Source organism: Idiotropiscis lumnitzeri, chromosome 6 (genome assembly GCF_059441095.1).
Source record: "Idiotropiscis lumnitzeri isolate Australia: NSW breed Sydney's pygmy pipehorse chromosome 6, RoL_Ilum_1.0, whole genome shotgun sequence".
Lineage (NCBI taxonomy): Eukaryota > Metazoa > Chordata > Actinopteri > Syngnathiformes > Syngnathidae > Idiotropiscis > Idiotropiscis lumnitzeri.
Window position 1 is genome coordinate 960,592 of NC_142396.1, and position 24,544 is coordinate 985,135.

The window sequence follows — 24,544 nt, forward strand, 5'->3', positions numbered from 1 at the left end:
CGTGATGCGCAAAAACTGCCTCATTGTTGACTTGCTCAAAGGTACCACGACAGTCGCCCAGAGTTACCCGAAAACATCCGAGCACGTCTCTCCCAACTTGTTACATACGCCAAAGTCCACAAGTCCAAGACCTGCTCGATGAGCCTCTGTTGAACAGAGTGATTGATAGAGGCCGACGATGTTTTATTCTTTCCACCACATCATTTCATGTGAATGTGACAGACATGATGAATTCTTAATAGACGTTGCAATGTCATCCGTTATTGATAAGGGAACAGTTGACTCGCTTTACTTCCGTGCAGACGACGACGGTTCCATTTCCGCTCAGCGACCATGTGAATGCGAGTGTGAAAAGCGAGCGTTCATCAGTGGCGATTGCTTTTAAGGCTGCTTTGCGACTTACCGCACAAAAGCGACACCACTTCCTTCATTTCTGCAGCGCCGCTGAGGGTCGCCGGCTTTGTCTGTGCCAAACCGCACGCTCATTGGATAAATACGGGGCTTTATCTGGCTATAAGTCGCTCGGCGGCCCGGACGGCGGTTTTCTGGATGATGATTGGATGAGTCGCTCAACTTTGGCCAAAGGTCAGCAGGGAGAAGAAGGTTGTGCATCGTCAACAAATCAAATGGATTTGAGCTTTCGAATGGCGGCCATCGGGAAGGACGGGAGATTCCGGAATGGAACCGAGAACACGCCCGGCACGACAATTACCTTTCGGGGGCAGGACGACCACCGTACGCATCCCATCATCTCCGAATATCCCAGCGCTAAACTTTGATCCAATTGCATCCCTGCTGATCAATAAGATGCTAATTGAGAACAAAAGTTTTGGATGACGGCACCGTGTGGTTTTGGCACGGTAAGCCGTGGCATTTGCAGACATATATTGGTTGGCAATTTGTTGAAACCAAGTGTGTCTGCAACGACGTGGGCTTTTCCCCTTTGACGCCGGTTTTTAATATCAAGCCTTCCCTGAAGAGCCGCGACTTGCCGTGCTTTGTTCGTAGACATCGGCTTTTGGCGAGAAAGCGAAGCCAGAGAGAAATGTTCAGAATTAAACAAATGAGAATCGTTAAGAGCGTGTTTGTCTAATGCTCTCCAGAAACAAACATTGGTGATCTAAGTAAAGGTCACGTGACAAAGTCATCAATCACCAGCGATGTCCCATCTTGTGGAGAATATCCTCTCCATGATCTTGAATGTCTGACAAGGTTTCACCAAATGAAGTTTTTTCTGCAAGAGGAAACATCAATTTGCCGAAACGACGCCATGGCACAAACCAAACGTGTCCACATTCATTACTCAAGTAGATAGATCGACATTGGGATTTACAAGGTAAAAAGACCATGATGGATCAACTCCAGATTTTTAACTTCACTAAATGTACAAAAGTGGTGGGTTCACAACTAAACGTAGAAAAGTAATGCTCGGAGAAGAGGAAAAAAAATGCATTGAAGCGGAAGTCCAGTTTGACTTGATGGTCTAAACACGTTTTTTATAACCATAATTTCCCGACCATAAAGCGCACCCGTGCATAAGCCGCAGTAGCTCATTTTTTTTAGAACCCCCCCCCCCAAAACAATGCCTTACCAGGGTATACGCCGATGTTTTCAAAAATGAGTTCCTTACGACATGTTCAGAACGGTTTTGTAGGGTGAATTCACATAAAAGTACATCAACAGATTGTTAAAACACGGCAACAGCAGAAAAAAAATCAAGATTTATTTAGCATATTTTCTGAACTATAGAGCGCCCCTACTGGTGAAAGAAAAATCCGCAGAAAAGCCGCACCGTTGCATTCGCCACACGGTTCAAAATTTAGAAAAAAGTAGCGGCTTATACTGCGGAAAATACGTCAATCTCCCGTTTGTGAGAGGAGGTCGAAGCGCCGATTCGAACGAACATCCTCAGAACCGTGAGGCGGATATGCTGACCGCTTGCGGGGCCATAACGCATGACATATAATCGAACTTTCACCTGAATGAGTAACTTTCAAATTGTTTTGTTTACTCCAAATACGGTCAATTATTTAGAAATTTTTTTGGGGGAAGTCGTGATTTGCAAAGGCATGAAAAAGTTACCTTGGATGTGGCGTTGCCGCACGATCTAATGGTTACTTTAGGCAAAAGCATGCAATCTAGCAACTGGTTTGGCATGTGTTGGCATGGCAGGGAAGACTCCATTAGCGAAATGGAGGAGCTATCTTTGTAATGGTTGGTATCGGAAGCCAAGCCATTCGACAGCCACGGTCTTTAAAAAATGGCATCGAGGGTGGCCATCTAAAATGTCCCCCGCAGTGGGCTTCACACGGAACAATTACAAGAAATGTACGGTGAGAGCACTTTACTTTCCATACTTGCTTTTATAACTTGGGCGATGAAGTTTGATCGAGCCAACTAATTTGTCTGGCAAATTAGCTTTAGCATGTCTCGCAGCGTGATTCAACACTTACAACAATTGGAGGCAAATTGTTTTTTGCATTTGGGCGTCTGGTGCCATGATGAATGGCTCGTCTCAAAATGGGTAAGCGCCATTTAGCCATCAAATTAAATGTTTTTTAATCAGTCGCTGTTTTTAATGGTGGCTATGCGCGGCGTCAGATGTGCTCAATGTCGACCATGGAAGGAAACAAATATGGCAGCCTTGTAATTGAAATTGCTGTGATACCTCCGTTAAATCGTGGCATTATGATGGGATTATTTTGGTTGTTTTTTTGTTTTTTTTTCTTTTCCTAGAGGGACTTTGGAATTGGTTGCTTTTTGTTTTAATGGGCTTGTATTAGAGAGAGAAAGTTGTTGGTCTCTAGGTATCGTGTGCGCGAGTTCGTGCCAATACAATAAAAGATATACAATTCAGTCAAAACGTCATTTTCTAAACAAATTGATCATAAAAATATTGCCTCATCAGCGCCAAAATCCACAGCAATTACATGAAATTAAAGCGCACAATTTCAGACATAATGCAGAGAATGAATTTTTTTCATAAATATATATTTTTTTTTTTAATTGAATGAATACTCAAGCATTATATTGCTACTGTAACGTGAAGCGTTATTTAAATCTCCAAAGTAAAGTGTGCAGACGAACAGGTTGGTTGACTCTAATATTGAAAGTTGAATGAATTGATTGGAACTCATGAATTTATCTTGTTGAAATCTTTACTCATCTTTTCCGCCCACATTTCTACCAGTACCCGAACACACCTTGACACATGATTTCAATTACCCAATCAGCAGTCAGCTCGGCACTTTATAAGTTGCCTTGGCTTGACTCGGTTCGGTTGCGTGGGAGCGAAGCCAAGGCTCAACAGCGGCAGGTTGGTTGCAAATACGTCAACTGTTCCCGCTAAACATGGTTGTTGTCCGCTTCTGAAATCCTTTTGGAACCAGATCGGGGTTTGCTTGCGTTTTTCCCAAAACTACTGAAGTGGCGAATTTGAAATCTTTATCTCTTGTGACTTATGCTAATGCCAACATGTCCTTCGATGTTGCTCTTAATGTCTTTTGGATTTGATCTGTTTGGCTATTATGCTAATATGTGACAATTAGCATGCTAACGTTAGCATGCTAACATGACCTTCTGCTCTGAAATGAGAAACCTGGTGATCATTGTGAATTTTGGAGTTGCTAATGCTAGCCTATTGTTAGCTGAAGCTTGAATTTGATGGCGATGGGGTGGTTTGGTCCATGCAGACCAGGTGATCCGCTTTGGGATGGCAAGCTAGGGGTGAAGGCCAGGAGCCTTTGTATGCCAACTTTTTAATGTGCGCCCTCGAAAAAGAGGCTCATGACAGAGATTTCCTAATTTCCTGAATGTTATTTAAAGCTCATTAGCCGTCTAATTGCCGATTGACATTTAAACTGCTTCTCCTCACAAGGATTGCGGGCATGCTCGAGTCAATCCCAGCTGTCTTCAGGGAGTTGGTGGGGTATACCCTAAATTGGTTGCGAGCCAATCGTAGGGCACACACACACACACAGACAGACAAACAAACAAACAAACATTCACACTCATCATCCACGCTTTTTAGCTCCCCAAAAACACTGAACGCAGCTCTCGCGACACAGCATACCGGAACGTTCCTCATCCTCTTGTCACGTGAGGCAAATTCACAACTGACCTCGGACTGGGGTTGCACGGTACGGATGGTTGTATTTATTGCACGTCATCGCTTTGCTCAGATTAAATGCTAATTGCTATTAAATTGCTTATTTTGGCTCTCAATTGCTTCTTCACACGGCCGCGTGTATCGTTTCATTTCATTTTCAAGTTTTACGTGGATCAGCTGAATTTTATGACCAATGTCCGTTTCACATGACACCTATTCTAAAAGCGACAAAGTTAACGTCCATCAAGTGACCCTTTAAGAATGTTTTGCGACCTTGGGCAAGTTAGTCTTCAATTAAAGCTTCATTTACACGGCAGGAGAAATTGGACAATTTTTGCACTGCTTCTCTCCGCCCTCCAATCGATGCTCCAATTAGCATAATGGCTCCAAAGATAATCTCATCAGTAATTCCTGTCGTGTGTGTGTGTGTGAGTGTGTGTTGTGTTCAGGCCGATTTGGAGCGTGTGGGAGGTTGTTCGGGCCGCTCGGATCTCCGATTGGTGCTATTCAACATGTTGGGTTGTTTTGGCTTGACTTCTCCAAAAGGAGCACACAGCCGCTTGACCGTGACATGCAGCCAATCAGAGAGCGAGATGGCGACGCCGCGCCCTTGGCGAATTCAAAATCAAAACAATAATGGCGCAACAGAAAGTTGCCTTTTTTTTTGGGGGGGGGTTGCATTTTTTTCCTGCTAAAAACCACAAACATTCACCACCCTTCGTCTTCATCTGCCACGTTTGTTTGTTTCCGCCTTTCGAGGGAAGATTTAGGACTTTGTGTATGTGCGTTTTTTTTTTTTGCTCTGTGACCGCACTTCACACATTGTATGTTGAAAACTGTCAAACCTGTTATTTTTGTTTTATTTTTGAAAATCATCTTCTGTGGGGTCTCTCGGGTTATGCAAGTCTGCCAACAATTTCAAAATATGCGATCGATTGATTTGATTTGAAATGGTCTCCTATGAATCTTGGTCAATCTTCTGGCCTGTTTTGGGAAAAACGTGGATGAAATCCACGCAAGCAAAAAGAGAACTTGAAAACTCCAAACAGAAATGCCCGAGCTTGGATTCAAAGCTGCAAAAAAAAAAAAAAATGTTTATTGTAGCTCATGTGCTCAAAAATGTTTTGATTCTTCCCCCTGGAAAAAAACAAAAAAATGAAAACAAGAAATGCTCGGAGTTACTGCCGCAGTGCCGTGTGGTTTGATGTACATTTTTCATTTTAAAACATCGGGCAAAAATGATTTAGGCTTGTGAATTACAACTATTTAGTCTGCCTCCAGAGAAATGTTGTTGAGGTACCCTTCAACTCAAAATGGAGACGCGCCCCTAATGGGACAGCTCGCGTCTTTTTATGATGAGAATCCTTTTGAGGATCAATAAAGTATTGACAAAATAAAAAGCAACAATTTGCTCAACCCTACTTCCATTTTTCCTTTCTTTTTTTTTTTTTTGCTGGCGTTTCATTAGCCATTTAAGAGCCGCTGTAAAACCCAAATGAAAAATGTCGTAGCATCAATGTCAGATCTACGGCCTTCGGTATTTGCTGTTATGAGAGGGAGGTTGGCAAACTGCTTTGTGTCAAACCATAACGTCTGTGCGAGACGTTCACAGAGAACAGACTCTGTGTGTGTGTGTGTGTGTGTGTGTCTCGCTCTCTCTCTCTCACACACACACACACACACACAATCCCTTGCCTATCATAAAAGATAATAAACAAAGTGCAGACTATAATTGCTCTCCAGGATCAGTGGCGCCTCGTGCTGTGTGGATGTGTACACTAATGTATTATTGCTTACTGATGGTCATTAAAATTAATGATGAAGGGCTGATGTCACCAAGTAAAAAGAAAAGTTTGCATGTAAATGAGACAACGAGAGAGTGGAAAAAGAAATCGGGGTACGTCGTGATTCAATGTATTGACAGTCGTTTTTTTTTATAATTTCGTCAACATGAGATTCATTTCATTTCTTTGGAAGCGTGTCTTCGGTCAGTTGAACATAAATCACGAATTGAATATTTTCTCACTGTTCGGTTCGACGGCGAGGGGACTCAGGCCAAGTGGAAAATCACAAGCTCGGCCGCTTTGCGTTCAAGGCATAAAAGGCACGACTACTTGGTGCCGAGTCAAGGAAGTGAGCAAGTGAGCGCAACTCAAGAGGTCCATTCCGTCTTCATAAGGGCACTTTGTCCCCGGTTAGGCCCACTGCAGTTAAAATCTTTCTTGGTTGAATTCAACGCCCCGTTATTTTTCAGTCCAGTAACTCGATTGGAATCCATTTTTAAAGTAACCCTCTAACCCCCTTTTTTTTTTTTTTCGTTTAAATACCAAGCCAAATATACAATGTCATAAATCTTCCAAAGTGAACAAAGCTTCCTTTCCCAAGGGATACGCCGTACGTGTCGTTGAGGAACAAACTGGGAGCTCTTTACAGCACCTGTCTGTAAATGGCAAATTCCCCAGAAACTGTGTCCCATTTTCAAATCCACACCATGCTTTCAATCCGTATATAAAGTTGTTGCTTTGTACATTTCATCTCGCTTATTTTTGGCGTACGAGTGCTTCCAGTTCTGAGGTTTCAGGTTGGAAACTCGGCTCGCAATGTGAAATGAAGACTCTAAATTGGCCGTTGTTTTGAAGGGGAGTGATTTTTATTGATTTATTTTCTTTCCAAACAATATATGTGCTTTGTAATTGGTTGGTGAACCGCTCAGGGTATACCCTTCTCCAAAAAGCACCAATTCACCTCATGAGGTCAAGCGATACAAAAAATGGATGGAGAGCTGAAACAAATTCTCAAAATAAAAAAAATGCTTTTTTTAGATCTCGCTCACTGTAAAAGTTTTCATCCACTGCCTTAGTTGAATGAGTTTTTTTAAATGTCATTGGTGTACTGTATTTTGTCATTGTGCAATATTATCGGTATAAAAGTAAATATAAATTCCAATCTTTGCCACATGCAATTTTTTCATAAATGTATCATTAATGTATTCATTGTGGTTTATAACAATGGTGAGGTTATTGCATTATGACAGCAGCATTTTCTGTCACAATCAATTATGCGATGACGAAATGTTCATCAGGGTCCCGTTTGTATGGAAAGAAATGCGCAACGACAACACGTAAAATAAAATGACTTTTTCAGTATTTTTGTCTAAAATCGGCTCTCGACCGACTTCCCTCTTGTGGAAGCGTTTGATTATCCTTCACGTTCACACGCTTGACAGGATATTATTCAAGTTAATATCTGTAACAAGCTTCACCCAAAATGGTGATTCATCGCCATTAAGTCGGAATGAAGTTTTGTGATTAATTAGTTAAAAAATGTAATCGCTTGACAGCACTAATGTTATATTATATATATATTTTTTTTAATGGCTAATTGAGTATTCTCTTAGAACCGATGGCTCCCTGCTGAGAGGATCTGCTCAATGCTTACCGTGATGCTAAATTTGAAAGATTTAAAAGAATTTTTTTTTTTTTTGGGGCGATTTTTGGATGAGAGGTTTTGGGTGTTGAATGAGCCAAAATAAATGTCCCACTTTTTTGTTTCGGAAAGAGAAGCGCAACACCTTTTTGGGAAAGTCTGTGAATCATCCGTCCAGTCTAATGAATGTTATTTAAATGTTCAGCCAAAGGAAAGGAAAAATGGATTTAAAACAATAATAATGTCATAATAATGAATACATTTCTTGGGGAAGAAAATTCATTTTAATGCACATCAGCACAATGTTTCTTATCTTTTTGGTTTTTTTTTTGCTGAACCCGAATTGCACAAAAAAAACTGTAAAACTCAAGAGCAGAAATCGACTTTTCGCACCTTAGCTTTAATATTAACTTTTGCACGTGACACAACAGCGAGCATCGCTTATATAAATTAAACCGGAGGACCACTTTGCGATCTCAAATCACCTGAAATCGTTTTTAGCTCCAAAAATCAGCCATGCCAACTCCTACCTATTAATATAATCGATGCGCTACAATTAAAATGCTGATGAATTCTAATTTGTGTCAATTATGTTGTTTGGGTTATGAACTCTTCATTAGAACAAAGAAAATGAATGGTTAATATTTCTGGTGCAAAATCACCTCCGCCTCATAATTCCGAGGCTCAGGGTTGGAATTGCGGCGGTGGTTTGATGTTCTCATTGCGCTTGTGTGTGATTTCTCCATGTCTACATTTTAAAAACATGCATTCCACTTTCATTAAAAGCTGGAAATTGTGCGCCATTTCCTCGGTGCTCTCCAACGGGCGGTCGCTTCGTCCTCACTCAGTCAACTGAGATTGGCTCCAGCTCAAACGCAACCTGAGAATGAATAAGCAGCTGACAAAATGGATGGCGATCGTCTCCAACTACGACGGCCAGATGCGCCGCCGCTGATGATGATGATGATGATGACATACGTATGACAATTGCGTGCATTTTTTCACATTTTGTTTTGAATTGCACACAAAGATGTCCTTCATGATCTCAATCAGCTTGCGCGGTTGTCCAATCCATTCAAGTTGCATTCCTTTCAACACCTTTGAGATGGTCTCGAACAAACCAAGCAGTACTCGACTATGACGACGATGATCGCGCACCTTCCGCTGCTCCTCGGTTCCATTTGGCGCAAAATGGCTGCCTGGTGGGTGAAGGGACGCCATGGAACGAGGTTGGACAGTAAGACATTTAAAGGCCACGGGCGGCCAATGGCTCAAACGTCATTGAGTGACCGGGGCACAATGTCCCCCCCCCCCCCATAGGCCGTGAAATAATACGAGAGCAGGGAAGCGCTGCGCAACGAGCTCTGCGACACAAAATGGCTGACGGCGGAGAGGCTCTGGCATGAAATAATATTTGGCAGAAAGACACTGGCTGTGTTGTACGTGGGCAAAGCTGCGGAACGCCTAAACTGGATAGATTACAGTGAGAAGCGCAAATGTTTTGTTTACCGCTTGGTAGAGAAGGACTGTGTCATATGTGGCGACGGAGCGACAAGACTTCTTTTCAATCGCACTTCATTCAATTTGTTACGATGTCTGTGGTTTGTTGGGCCTCGTTAAAAAGCACGCTCATCGACCTGCCCTGCAAAAAAAAAAAAAAACCTGACAGTATATTTAAGAGCATTTTTTTTCTTAATCAGCTCTTCAAACGCTAATATATATATATATATTTTTTTTTTCTTTAATTTTCTAAAGTTCTTACATTTACAAATACAATTTTCCAAAAGATAAAAGCTTTTTGACTGGAAGACTTAATGAGAATTGAGATGCCGCTCGAGGTGCTAAAAATATGTTCCAAAAAAAAATACATAATGGAGGGAGAGAGAGAGAGAGAGAGAGAGAGAGAGAGAGAGCTCGATATTGTCCAGAAAAAGCAGCAATCGTCTTTTCAATGGCTTCGGGGACGACATGGCGGCATGGAACCGAATCAGACAGTGAGACAGTAGTCACCCAAGGGGGGTCTCGCAGAGGTGGGATTCCCTGCGGATTCTCGCCCACTGCCTACTGAGTTTCCCATGACCGTTCATTTAGTGAAAGGTCAGAAAGGTTTTTGAAGGCCAGGACCTAACACGCATGACAAAGCACACGGAGCGGCAAAGCTTACAGCTCGCTCTTCTTCTTGCGTTTGTCAGCGTGTGGAAGGCCAGCAATTCTGCATTATTCCCATTTTACAGGAGCTGTAGGGAAATATTTGAGTTGTGTGACAAAATTGTTCATTTCTTTTTTACCCAAGACATTATTCTGCTACTCTTTTAGACTTAATTGAATTCCAAAATGTAACTCAACAACCCTTTGTCTTGTGAGCTCGTTTGGATTTTGCTTCTCCACAACGTCAAAGAGCAATGGCGCATAAATTGCAAGACACAAGAACAAACACAGCCGACCGACTGGTAAGATTGTTTATGATCAGCATTTTCATTTTAAAGGGGAAGTCAAGCCCAAAAGCTTCACCTCAAAAATATATTCTATGCAGCCCCGCAAGCTGAAACACGCCATTCCGATTTAAATTGCATTCGTGGAAACGGGGTTAAGCCGTTTTCGGACATCTCAGGGGGCGGCCATTTTGACACTCGCAGTCGACCGGAAATGACATCGCAGTTGCTCCGAACTCCGCAAACGACCAATCGTGGCTCGTCTTTAGAAAACAGGTGAGCCCTAATTGATCTTTAGCCCGGACCTGAACGAGCGAAAGTGACAAAATGGCCGCCCTCCGAGATGGCCGCAAATTAACTCCTATTCCGCAAATGCGATATGAATCAAACTGTCATGTTTCGAGAAGTCAAGGCACGTTGATTTTTGCTTGTGTTGTTCAGATTTGCGTCACTGCTGGATGGCCATAAATCAGCTGCTCTGCAATAAATGGTCACCAAATGTAACCGGAGATCCGATCTGACGTGAGCTCTTATGCGGACTCATTTTAACGCTTTGGAACAAAAAAATCGGAGGAATTTTGTTTGTTTTTGAAAACATCTGGAATGCGCAAATATGTGTTCCAATGGTTTGCAGTTGTCGTGCTTTGAAACAGTTTTGGCATCGTTGTCAACAATGTTCCGTCCGAATTCGTGTCGTTTTTCGCCTTTTCGCTTGCTAAGCATGTTGTTGCCGGCCTTGCCTTGCCTTTGATGTCCGCCGCTCGGCGTCACCGAAAACCTTGCAACCAATTCAAATGCAACTCGCAAAAGAAATGACCAATCAGATGTGCCGCCGTTTGGTTGGCCGGCCCAATCAGCGTACAGAACTTCGGCATACGCCACGGCACGTCCGCTCGCCGGATAAATGATTGAAACGGATCGGTGCCACTCCGTTGTGGCCATCGTGTGAGCGAGCTTTGGTTGCGGTTGACTGCGCCGGCAAGAATCTTTTTGACATCACCAAGGACGTCTTTGTTCCATAAAATCCCATAAAACATTCAAGTTGAAATTGTTGCTCCTCACAAAATTGTATTGCCTGTAAACGGCACTGGCTATTAAGAAATGAACCATTTGGATCATCTGTCCCTTCTCAGACCACAAAACAGATTTCAAGGAAAAACAATTAAACGATGTCATTGTAACTCTTATTCGTATTTAGGTTTGTGACCGTCGTATACGTTTACTTTGAATTTCTGTGAGTACTGAGTAACAGCTAATGGTGTGCGCGTGTGTGCGTGTGTGCGTGCGTGCGTGCGTGCGCTTATACGAGCACGTTCGTGTTTTGGAAATCCCTCTGGTGCTTATTTGCCATCTCTATGACAGGACGGCGCTGTATCTCAAGACAAACTAGGCCAACGGCAGCTGTGCCGTTGTTAGAGAGGGAACTAGTTTATCGACATTTGGCGAGCGCTAAAGCAAGCGTGGGCAAACTACGGCCCGGGGGCCGCATGTGGCCGTTAAACGTTTGAATCCGGCCCGCGCAATTTGAAAAAAAATGAATGCATAAACCTTGTTCAGGTTATATAATTCTGATGCGTCCCCACTGGGAGGCGCTCTCTAAAAGAGATATTTTGTTGCAATGCTTTTGTTCATTTTCATTTGAAATGAAAGCATGTTTTCACAGTATACCAAATGTCATTTTTCTCCGATGAGGTGAGGTGACCGAAACACTCCATCCGTCAAATTTTAGAACGCATTGCGGCCCGCCAATCAAAAACTTTGTCAGATTAGAAAGCGCCACGTGTGGACACATATCAGCAAATTTTGTTTTCCGAATATCGACGAGTGAGATCTTGTTTGTCGGTTGCCTGCTATTGTCTTGCGTGACGTTGGTCCTTTCAAATGAAAATGATCAAAATCCCTGACGCGTTTTCAAAGATTTAAGATGATCGAGCCGTAACAATGAAGTCATTTGAAGTTTTTGCCAAAGAGTCTCATATTTTTTGCAACACGAGTGTCCCATCCAAAAAGCACCTGGAGCAAATCATTTGAAGTCCCGCGAGTGTTTGTCCGGTGGGATGGGAATCAAAAACCGGTTCTTGTTGCGAAGCGGTTCTCAGAGTTTCAATTCCTTGGCACGCGTCGCCCGTTTTGAAAACGACTTCCGGTCGCCAAACGACGTTAGCCACTCGCACGGCCGGCAAGAAAACATGGCGCTGAACACTTGAAGTCTTGCTTCCATTTTACAAGAAAGGAGGCGACTCGCGATACTTGCAAATGATCATTTTTGTCGAAGAGCGGAAAAAAAACCCAGCAAATAAAAACTGCACATCAAATGATTTAACAAGCATGACTTTTTCCTTTTCTCCTCAAGAGATTTCACGGACGAACCAAATCTGTCGTTTGAGGCTTGAGCTGAGAATTTTGTCGAAAATTACCGCGGCTTGGCGCTCACAACGGACTTTGTTGGACATTTTCCTGGCAAAATGCAATTTGCATCAAACATCCTTTCATGTCATGAATATGCAGAAGAGCTTTCCCGAGCATATCGGTGAACTGTTGACGCTCGTGTGCCGAGCAGGAACTTGAACGCAGCGTGGGGGCGAGTAGCAGGAGAGCGAAGCGCCGAGCGAGAACGTAATGACGCGTAGCAAGAGGAGCGTGACATCAAGACCTCGCACGGAGGACGCTTGACTCGGAGCGAGGCCCATCGTCTCACCATCACCAAAAGTCACGGCAAGATGTCGGCTGCGCTTGTTTTGAACGTGGCACTTGGCGTCGCCGTTTCAACGGAACGGTGTGAGCGGCATTTTTTTTGGGGGTGTCGCATTCCAAATGGCGCTCAGTGACCACGTGAAAAGAGCCGCACATTAAGCGACGACTGCCCAAATATTGCTGCGCCGACATCAATTTGTCTTTTCTCACTTGGCGGACTCTGACCTTTGGAGAAGGGAAGGGGGGGGGGGATTTCACAAAGTGTGAAAGAATAATTAAAAGATGACAATCTTCTGGAAACAGCTCATCCATATTTTTTATAAGAAAATGAGCAGCCGTGTAAATGCCAAATCTTTCTTTGGCAATTGCACATTTTTTGACAAACGATTATTGCAATAAGAATAAACTTGCCCTTGTCTGGTGTTTGCCCCTCCTGTTAAAGAAGAAATAGTCCCTAAAAAAAGGGCCGTTTGTTTGAAAGTGACTTAGTTTGACTTGTTTGTGGCATCATCGTGACGAGCGGCTTCGTTCTGCTTCGTTGGCCGAACTATCCAAAGCATCGCCGATCCTTGCCTGACCTCACATTGCTCAGTTCCTCACCGAACGCAAGCGCGAGCGCCGCCAAATGTATCCTCTATTTGTAACGGAGGCGGTTTTCTGGGGTGGCAAGGGGGGGGGGGGGGGGGGGCAGCTGCCACCCTCGGCTCTGGGCAATTTTCGTTTATTTTAATTCGAGCGACGCTGGCAACCCGCAGCACACAAATTTATTTATTTCACTCCATCTGCATTTTGTAACGCTTCAAATAGAAGCTAACATAAAATTGCAATCATTCAATAACAAAGACAGTGAAAGCAGTCATTTAAAATACACATTAACGATGCGATCACATATGCAGGAGACATAAAAAAAACAAAAAGGTAAACAGACTCATGTTGGGTGGAAAGCCAAAGAATAAAAAATGAACAGAGAGGCGGCATGACATTTCATGGAAGGTCATTGCAGGAACTAGACAAGACGAGGCTCCGCTTAGACTTCGGCGCCTTCACCGGACCCGAGGCACCGAGAGAAGCGCCACGAGGTACGCTGGGATGAGGCCGCTTAAAAGAAGAAGAAGCTTCAAATCAACTCCAACATGCAAATGAAAAGAGGCCACAATTGGCCTCATGTGCTCCCTTTTCCAAGCTTGCTTTCTTTATGTTCTGTCAAGTGGGACGACTAAAGCGAAATAGTTGCTCGCATCGTATTTTTCCATATTCGAGGTTACCTGGCTGAACTCAAAGATTTCTTGGAAAGCCAAAACATTGAAAAGTCGGGAGACATTATGAGCGTAAATTCAAGTTTCTTCACATCAAAGAACACACAAACGGCACATACTCGTGCTCGCTTGCCCGCTCTGTCCCACGGACGGAATAGTCCGTCCATCCAGCCCGGACGGACACCCATTTTTTGGGCGGACGAGAATTTGAATGTATTTATTTATTTATTTGAAAGGACATCCTAACAAAGGGCGGTAGTGGGTTTTTGTTCGTTCCTTTGCTGGTCCCAAACCAGATCAAGTACGGCATGTTTAGAATTGAAATATTTTGCACTCAGCAATCAACAATCTCAGAAGGAATCTCACATTCGCTTCAAGTGTTGCTCTTGCTGCTCGTTTTTGTCCGAGGACACACGCAGGAATTAAATAGCGCGTGCAAGAGTGTCCGATGACTGCTATTCTACAAATAGACGTCGAAAAATGTTATTAGTATTCACCCTATGCCTACCAAGACGATCGTTCAAGTATCACGGGTACAGTACAACTAAGTTGCTTTGGCTAATAAAACCGTTTTAATTAAACATTCGGTCCCACAGAGGGAAAAACAAGTTGGAAATTGTCAAGTGCTGAATGTCATTCAAAAGAATTGAGGCCATTAACGGAAGCTAAAATATGAAACAAAAAACTCTGGTGGTCTCGCGCAAACAAATCAATTTAAGCACATTGACTCATTTTCTTTGGTTTGTAAATCTTAAACTTTTCAATTTAAAAAAAAAATGATTTTCTGGTCGGCATTTATAATTCCTTTGTAAAATCAAATCATTTGTCAATATGTTTGTATTGATTTTATTTATTTTTTTTAACCATCTCGGTTAGCTTTCATGTTGCAGTATTCCAGACGAAATCCAGTCGCTTTTTTAAAAAATCTTTTTTTGACTAAATCATTCACAGAAACTTTACCAAATACAAAGAGATCAAAGGACAAGATTTAATCTGAAAACTGTGACTCACATTGACCACAATGAGAGCCATAGTCATCATTTTGCTAAAGTCCCAAAAATGGGACATACGTCCTGTTTTTGTTACGCCCCCCCCAATAGCAAGGGAGCGTCCTAATGAGCTGCCGTCCACGAGAGAAACGAAATGTATTCGTTTTTTTTTTTTGTCCCAGGCTGAGAAAGTTTAAAGCGCTATCTCAGTAGGGGATTTTCAAGTAGCCCCCTCCTGTGATTCTTCAAATGCTGCATCTGTCAAAAGGCCTGGCTTGGGATTCAAACTATTACGTGGAGGATAGATCTCGATTCGACTCAAATATTCTTCCCTGTTCTCGCAGGCTTAATTGCCGTCGGCTTTTAATTGCGGGTTAAGACCCCCGCTGCCCAACGAGAAAAAAAAAATAAAATAGGTCAAAGCTTTTTTTGGAAGGGGCTACGAAAGCAAGTTGCCCCCCCCCCACTACTCTCGCAAGACAATTTGCTTGACATTGTCTTTTATTTGTACCGAGTCATAATGTCAAAATCACGAGTACGTCGATGGGAAAATGATTTTGTTCTCCGCAAGTACGGACAACTTCTGAGATTTTAACCTTTTAAAATTGGAGGAATTTTGACATCTTGAAAGATGAAATCGGACAAAAAAGATGATTTGGCCTCCACCCCAAAACAACCTTGAAGCTTACAAATCATTTCCTGAGGCATCAGCTGCTAAAGTTTTATTGTTGCGACTTGTCTTGTTTATTTATTTTTTTAATGCAGTCAACTTCCTGCAAAAATGTTTGCTTTCTGTTTAGTTCTCATTTTCTTTCGGGAGAGGAACATGCTAGGCAACTACTTTTAACGATTAAAATAATCCAAATTTGCTCTAATCAACATTTTTTTTCTCCCTGATCAAAAGGTCCACTTTTGTGTTTGCCGCCAGCGCACCGTAAATGGAAAGATATTGACGCATGGAGATGACATTTGGGGAACACGTCGCCTTTCATTATCTTGCATTGATACTTTCTGTCCATTTATTTCGGTTCGATTCCGGCTGCGGCCTTCCTTTGCGGAGTTTGCGTGTTCTCCCCGTGTCTGCGTGGCTTTCCTCCGGGTACTCCGCTTTCCTCCCACATTCCAAAAACATGTTTGGACACTCGACATTGCCCCGAGGGGTGAGTGTGAGCGCGGACGGTCGTGCCCTGTGATTGGCTGGCAAACCCGTTCAGGGTGTGACCCCGCCGACTGCCCGACGACAGCTGGGATGGGCTCCAGCATGAGGAGAAGCGGAACAGATAATGGATGGCTGAACTTTCGGCATGTCCCCAGAATTCCAGTTGTTGTTGACGACTGCTCCAGTGGCCGCTTGAGATGTTTGAAGTCGTCACAGACTTACGGAAAGCCCTTTTTAACAAGACACGTGCGCAGTCCATTGATCTGGAGCCGTTTTGTCGGTTGTCACAGAAAAGCCGCTGCCGCTGACATATGTCCATTTCGGCTTTGCGTGCCTTGCGCTCGGAGATTAAAAAAAAAAAAGGCAAGCAAAAGAATGTTTTTGTCGATGCATCCATAAAAGAACATAAAGCGCAGGTCATGACGTCCTGTCGTCGACGAGCACACTCGCGCTGAGTGTAAATTACGATTAACTGTCAAGTGGCCGCTTGTACGATTGTCCTCTTCTCGTAGTGTCTCACGTTTAGTCGCCTCCAAAATCTCATTGTCGCTCCTGCCCCATCTGCTGCCCGTTGTCAGCCGCCGTCTGCCTCCTGAGAGTTGACACGACTTAAATGTCTAAAATATAACCCGTCGGGGTTCATGTGCGCATTCTCGCTCCAACTTTTGAGACCGAATCAACATGAAGGGCTCGCCTCTCAGCGAGCAGAGTTTCAGCTCCGAGCGACTCATGAGTGAGTGAGGTCATCATTTGATAAGATTTTCACCGGAGATTGCTTCGTCCAATCGCGAGTGTCCTTGTCCTATTACAGATATGCGCCACCGTGTGGTGAAATGCGGTATGACCTCAAAATGTCATTCACAGGTTTTTCAAACCATAGCTTTATCAATCGATTTTAGGAAAATCGATGAATCCATTTTTTGAATCCGGATCTTGTCCGAAGTGAAAGCGATTGTCTTTTCCTCTTTACGTTAAACCTACAGACCAAGAGTCGTCTTCAGACACTTGATTTGAGAAATGAGTTTTGCTCGGTGTCCAAACAGGACAGAGTTGTGAGTAACCGAGATTAGCTTCATCAAGAAAATAGCTTTTTGTTTATGGCGGGGGGGAGGTGAGGGGGGGGGGGTTATTCTGAGATTCTTGCACACTGTTGAGTGCACATAGCCACGGAATGTCCGAAAAAAGCCGTTTCCAAACACAAACACCCCCACGTGCACACATGTACACACACACACACACACACACACACACACGCACTGACAGTGACACAGAGAAAGGTTTCGCTTGAATACACACCTGTCCTTCCGCTCGATGGAACACAAGCACACCGCAGGCCGCGCCTCCGCGTGCATATGTGTTTCCGAGGCCTCCGGGGGATTCATGTCGACGGACCATTCCTTCCAGGTTAAAAGTTGTGCATTACAGCCGGCCGCTCTTTCTCTCCCCGGATGCTTTTTTTTCTGTCCTTTTCAACATTTCATTAATTCATTTTCATGCACTCACTTTCTCATTCTTACTTTCTCTTGTAGTGTAGTTGTGCTTTTCCTCAGGGTTTTCCCACTTTGACCCAGAAGAGGAATAACTCTGCATGATTTGACTTTGGAAATGTCCCCAGATGTGATGTGTCAGCATGTCACTGCGTAAGATTGGGGACTGTCAATGGGGGGGGGGGCAGAAATTGTGTGCGCATCGGATTCACTTGAATGTATATAGAAGCGCGAGGGTCTTTCTGTTTGGTCGCATTTTTGTTGCTGTTTCAAAACAGCAAACATGTCAGCAAAATCTTACTTGATCGCTTTTAAAATGGTGGCAGTTGTGCGTTCTCCCATTTCACGTGAGTTTGAATGTCATGTGTTCGTTCGGAACGCAGACTCATTTGTTTCCAGATGAGATGAGCTTTATTAGACCCATAGGAGGGACATTGGCATTGTTTCGGGAGAACTCGAGGATATGGGTGGGGGCGTTTTTATGGCATTCGAGGAGGACCCAGAAAATGCCCCCCCCCGCCCCCGTTGCATATGCCTGATCAAGTCAACATGCACGCTACGTGCAACCTGTTTTTGCAATTAGAAGCGGGCGTGCGGCTCATGATGTTCACGTTTATTCTTGCTTTGCCTGTTTAAAAAGTTTCCTCTTTTTTTTTAATGAGTTTTGCATCACAGGTTAAGAAATTGTTTTCAAGGCATTTATTTTGCTTTCATTTTATTTTACTCTACATGGCATTTGAACTGGGGTCGAACTAAGAAACTCAAACAATAATAGTACTTTTCTCCACTATTATTTATTCAATTTAAAATTTCAAAATGTGGCCTAATTCCAAAAAAAAAATGTGGAAATGTGAAAATTGTCCGTGTCATTAGGAAATTATGCTGGAAAATGTTTCACTAAGAGAATTGATTGACTAGATTAGCCCAAATGTGCCTCATCTGGTAGTGACAAATGAGGGAGAAAAATCCACCTTTTGTTTAAGGCGTCATTCAAAATGTAATTTGTGCAGATATTTGAAACGAGCCTTTCAGGCGACATTTTAGCTGCATGGGGCGTTCACTATTTGAAATGGAAAAATACATTTATAATAATAATAATAATAATAATAATAATATTCCCTTTATTAGTCCCACAATGGGGAAATTCGAGATTCGAACCCAGGCCTCCTGGGGAGACTGGGTCCTGAACGCGGCGCCTTAGACCACTCGGCCATCCTGGTGTGCTGAAGAAGCCGAGAGGTGCTGAACGCTCCTGCGCCGATGAGGTTGCTTGTGTTTTGGGGCCAAACGAGTTCACCCGAGTTAAAGAAAGACTTTTTTTTTTTTTTTTTTTTTCCTCATTTGTGCTTTGAGGCGCTAACTCACCTTACAAGACGCGGCCTTACATACTCAATTTTGTTTCACTCTAATTTATGGTCTGGAGCATCAGATCAGATTGGCTTGTATTTTCTTTCGCCCACGTTGACACAAGTGGCAACCCACTTTGTTTTTCGTGCATTCGTTTAGCAAGAGATGACAATTGGGAATATTAAGATTATTCCTCCCCCCCCCCCACACACACACGCACACACGTATACACTTCCGTCCGCCCAATTGCTTTATGAGCTCAACTGCATTCAAGACAGGCATTAATGCAGAAAGTACAACCGTGAAAGCACAAAACTGTGAAACTCTAGAAATGAACAAAAATAAAAAATAATTGGAGTCATTTGGTAGCATTATTGTCCTATCCGGTAATTTTAATTTCTCTATTTTATTTCAAGAATATTAAAATGAGCTGTATGGATGCATTACCTCAAAAATAAGTACAAGTGATTCAGCAATTCCTAACAACTGTAAAAAGATATAAAACAAAAGAGATTATTTTTTTTTATTATTATTATTATCATCCCAAATCTTTGTTGAAAAAAAATAAGAGAGAAGGAGGGACAAAAGCTATTCCACTTCATTTAGCTTCACGTTAAATGATAACGATTGCGGCTATTTGCACGTAAACTCTCCAGTGGCACATTTTAATTTGAGTCGATGTCCATCTGCACATTTTCAACTTTGCTTTCTGATGCAGGTTGACGATCATGTTTGCCGATCACGTTGACTTGAGTGCAAAGAATGACTCCAAATGTTTTTTTCTATGCGTTGAATGAGTAATGGAAATGATCACGTGATTCAATTGAGCACATTTCTATGCTGGTTATTTCAGTTCTGAATCATCTCTTCGTTCACTACAAATAGTGACACCTGGTAGCGTGTTTGTGCAGCATACTTTCTCTCATGTTCATTTGCACACGCACTCTTTTGGGCGGTGACACGTGACAAAAAAAAGTGCAATAAGTGTTCTATATGACAACCGAGCAACGGAGAGCATTAGTTGATTGAGCTCTTGTAGTTGATCACTTCTCAGGAATAACTCGGGACACGCAATGGCAGGAGCCCTTGAAAATACGATTCGAAATTAGGAAGATTAAAAAAAAAATACAATAAATTAGACAAACGCCTTTATCATCTCAAACCTTATTCGGTGAAATAAGCTTTTGGGCTGCTCTCAAAGCAATACTTTAACAGCTTTTTAAAAGCAAATTCTACTTTTTTAAACTACACACCGAACGTGTAATAAAAGACAATTTTAGTATTCCCCCTCCCGCGGGCTCCAAATCCCCAGATGCGCCCCTGAATATGCGCACTATATCAATACGATGTACACTGTCTCCGCAGCCTTTGCTTGGGTGCAGGTTGTCAAAAAAAGGAGGCTGGAAAAACCTCATTAAGTGAGCGTCTTACAAATGTTGGCGCCGCCGTCGCACCTCTGCCTTCACCTGTCACAGCTCAGGGCATGCAAGTTCAATATCGAGGCTGACCCCGCCCCCCCCCTTCAACTATCCATTCGCACCATCGTTCATGGAGACGCTTACTGTAGTTCCCCCGCGCGCGCACGCGCCAGCACACGCGCACCGTGGCTAGGGACGTCAGGATTGGACGCAGCGGGGGATCCCCAGCAGTCCGTTTCTGCCTCGCTTGGCATATCACCATCATTTTTTTTTTTTAACCGGGATGGGAGATGCGATTGTGCCGTTTCCCACTTGCAGAGCGAGCGCGTTGCGACTCGCTTCTTACTGGCGCGCAGCCGTCCGCTTTCTTTCTCTCGCTCCGACTTCATTAATGCGCTCCTCGTGCACGCAGAGAAAGCGCAAAGGCGCGCGCTTGCTTCACCTGTAGTGACCTGAACTATGCTTTGGAAGCAAGAAATAGAAAAAAAAAAAGCATGAAGCTCTTGACTCTTTGTTACTTTGCGTTGTGTTTTGACAGTCGTTGGTCGTTGACAGCCGCGCGCACATCGCGTTGCGATTGCACATGAATAATCCATCGTGCTCACGCTCGCGTGGGCGGAGCTTTAATTTCTAGAAAGCATACACTTTAAAACAGCATTTAACGTTATTAACGCTACACGTTTTCTTCTGTCCCATTAAGACAGCGGCGAAGAATTATTTGGATGGTGCCAAAGTGCTGAAAATGCGGGCGCGCGTTCACGAGCGGCCGTTTACGGGCTTTCGCTTTCTTCTTTATTTGCCGTTTTGGTAATTAAATAGAGAAGCAAATCTGAGTGGAAGAAGTTTCTTGCGTTTTCTTTTTTCCTTATCTTGTGAAGAGGAACCGGCCTACACGACGTACACGAGGAAGAGACCGACAGGTAAGTCAACGCGTAATCATGAGATCACGTAATGAAGAGTTGTTGTTGAACTACTTTCTACAAATTGTACGATCAATTTGTACCTGGTGCACATGAGTTGTCAAGCCTCCCTCAAATAAAATTGACAGATGTGTCATTATAAGCAGAGAGTTGTTTTAGAAGACACTTATTGGCTACAATAATTCGCTGCGTGTCCGGCAAATACTAACACGGCAGATCTATTCTAAAATATATGTTCAATTTAATTCGACCGTGTCATATAGTTTACTCCCAAGTCTTCAAGATGCCATTTGTGGTACATTTGATTTTATTTTAGCCTCAATGCTCAAAACGGGTCGTGTGTGTACATCAAACTTCAAACTACACTCAAATAGAACAAGTCACTCTGTTGTTTTAACTGCATTATAAATCATCTTTTTATTTAGATATTTTTTTATCTTTATGTCCAACAAATGGTAGCACGGTACTTCTAAATCAAATCAAATACACAGGATTGCAGGATATTCAATTTTAAGTAAGATACTGGTGAGAGCGAAAGTCGTGCTGCTGCTTGTCTGCGTGTACGGCCGTGCGTGCGTGCGTGCGTGTGACAGCACGAAAGGTAAAGGTGATGTCGAAAGGAATTTTTCTAGCAACACGTGAGCACACCACGGTCGTTGTATTTTTGCATTTTTTTTGAAATGTTAGATTGATTTGAGAGCAACCCCCCCTGCCCCCCGCCCCTCCCCAAAACTTAAAGCATGTGTTCTGCTGTCCTGTACCCCCCCCACCACCACCACCACCGTGCAATGTGCAATGGTTGTGTGCTCTGAGTTGCTAAAAAGTCAACTTAAAATGTGCTTTGACCTGACAGAGTGAGGAAATGCTTGAAATGCAGCCTGTCTTCCACGTTGGCTGAAAAAAAATGAAATGGGAATGTGTCCTTGCTCGGTTGCCAAGCTATGGAGAAAATATTTTTTTGATGAAATTGTCATTATACTTTTTGGCTGTTTATAACCTCAGCACAGAATTTTACATCTGCAATTTTGCATCGTTTGAAAATCCAACCAAATACGAAGGACACACACTCACACACACACACACACACACACACACACACGCACACACACTCCAATACAGTGAAACTGGTCCCTCCTCTTTTAATTATTAGTGCACATTAATAGCAAAATTTCTCACAAAGTAAACTAAATCTTAAAATATGAAATTAACTTTTTACAAATGAAGACGCTCAAATTGTTTTACATGAAAACAAAGAATGTGAGCATTATTTGTTGTACAACAACCAAATCACATGAATGAAATGATCATTTCAATGTGATATTTTAAGAGGCAACGAATATGCAACTTAGACGATTTATTCAATATTCAATAATTCATTGAGATGATACAGGGATGTGTTGAAAGTGAAGTTTTTATTTATATGTCGGCATGTAAATGTGTGAGCTGGCATATTCAAATTCAATTATAATCTCTGTTGTATACAGCCAGTAGTTGGGGAAAATGTCTTTTTTTTTCGTGTTTATTGTCATGGCGACCGTGACCTCCATTTTTTTTTTTTAGTTGGTGATGACAGCTGATTGATTGAATTTTTTTGCGATAAGAAGGGAAGGGGTGTGACCTGTTGTCGAGTCACACCGATAAAACATTTCAAGAGGAAAAGAGCAATTGGGCACGTGACAGCATGACGTAACGCAGTCCACATTTAGCTCGTAAATGCTGGTTGAAGTTCCAAGCAAGAAATAATTCCGTTTCCTTTCTCGTGCGCTGCTCAACTTCACCGAGTGTGGCCGCTATAAAAAGTTTGTTTGTCGCGCGTGACTTTTTGTTGGCTACGCTTCGCTTACGTCTTTCTGTTGCATGTTTGACAAACGCTAAGAATAATCATGACGATGACAAGAGTAACTGCATCAAAAATATCAACATACAAATACTAAAAAGTCATGATCTGCAGTTAGGCCAGAAAATATTCAAATTTTCTTCAGAAAGAAATCATTCAATTCTAGCGACTCGTTCCTACTAAGCATCATCAAATATATATATATATATATAATTAGTCTGAATCGCTGTCGATGTGACTGACTTGTCCATTTATGTAGTAGCTTGTCCACAAATGTATATTTAGCACAAGCGCTATGAATTTTTCAAAATGAACTCAAAAGTCATCAAGTTATCACTTTTCCGAAGCGCTCATCCTCATTCGGGTCGTGGGTGTGCTGGAGCCGAGCCCGGCGGTCTTCGGGCCGAAGTGGTCGCCGTCCAATCACGGCCGTTAAATGAAACCTTTTCAAGCATTTGCTTCTGTCGCTGCTTGTCTGTACTTTGTCAACCTCCTCATCTTTTTCGGCGGCGGTGACGTCAGATTAGATTAGAGCGATTATAACGTAGCTCCTAAATGTTAAAACTGAACGCTATGCTAATAACGCCGCAGCAAAAGACATCCCGAAAATTCTCTCTCCAACACAATTGATGATTGGCTAGAAGGACAAGGCGTCAAAGGAGTGGCTTAATCTTGTTCCCAATGCGGCCGCGTCATCCTCGACTGCAGCGGCAGGGCGTGGGCCTTCTCATTGGCTCCCGGGTCACAATTTCCAAAAATGGAGTCAAAAGATGCAAAGGTCATCTTTGCAAAGTCTGTCTTGGTAGCGTTGCCTCTCGCACCTCCGCAAGTCAAAGCAAAAAATTCAAAGTCGTAAAAATTGTCAGAAAATGTTTTGTTCTGCGCTGCACTCGCATTGAGCGCCGCGTTTCGTCTTTTTCATCCATCCGTTGCCTTTGGGCGAGAGGCGTGGTGCGCCGTGGACTCGTTACCAGCCAATCGCAGAGCACTGTTTGGCTTCTTGGAAGTCAGTTATGTTTTTTTTTTTTTGCGCAATAAATCCTCACATTTACCTCTGAGTATTGTTCCGCTGAAGACTCTTATCGTGCAAGGTCATGGCTCGCAGAGGACAAACAAAATCCAGGGCAACCATTTTCAAAAAGCGCAAAACAAAAATCCCCGTCAACTGAATGCACGTTCATGCGTGTGCTCGTACTGGACAAGGATCCAAACCATCTTCGGCCGAATGAGGACATTTAATATTTGAATTTCGCACCCGAATATCGATTCAGAAAAAGATTCAAGCTGCATAAAATACCTCTAAAATTTTTGGTAAATAATTGTATAATTAAAAATATATATATTTTAATTTTTTATTATAAATATAAATATATATGATGTATATTCAAAATATATGAATATATAAATTATTATATCTTATAAAAATATATAATAATAAGTCTTGAATAAATAAAACAATATTTCTAAGATC

General features: G+C 42.7%; 1 protein-coding gene across 7 annotated transcripts in view; it reads left to right on the forward strand.

Annotated features, from left to right (window-relative positions):
• Nucleotides 1-20,542: 20,542 nt before the first annotated feature.
• LOC148334413 (teneurin-3) overlaps nucleotides 20,543-24,544 on the forward strand; it is a 106,430-nt gene continuing 102,428 nt past the window's right edge. For 5 of the 7 annotated variants that reach the window (XM_088299599.1, XM_088299596.1, XM_088299597.1 and 2 more), the window contains exon 1: nucleotides 20,543-21,236. The gene's annotated coding sequence lies outside the window, so the exon portion shown is untranslated. The remainder of the gene's footprint in view (nucleotides 21,237-24,544) is intronic. The other 2 variants (XM_088299602.1, XM_088299603.1) reach the window with 1 other exon arrangement.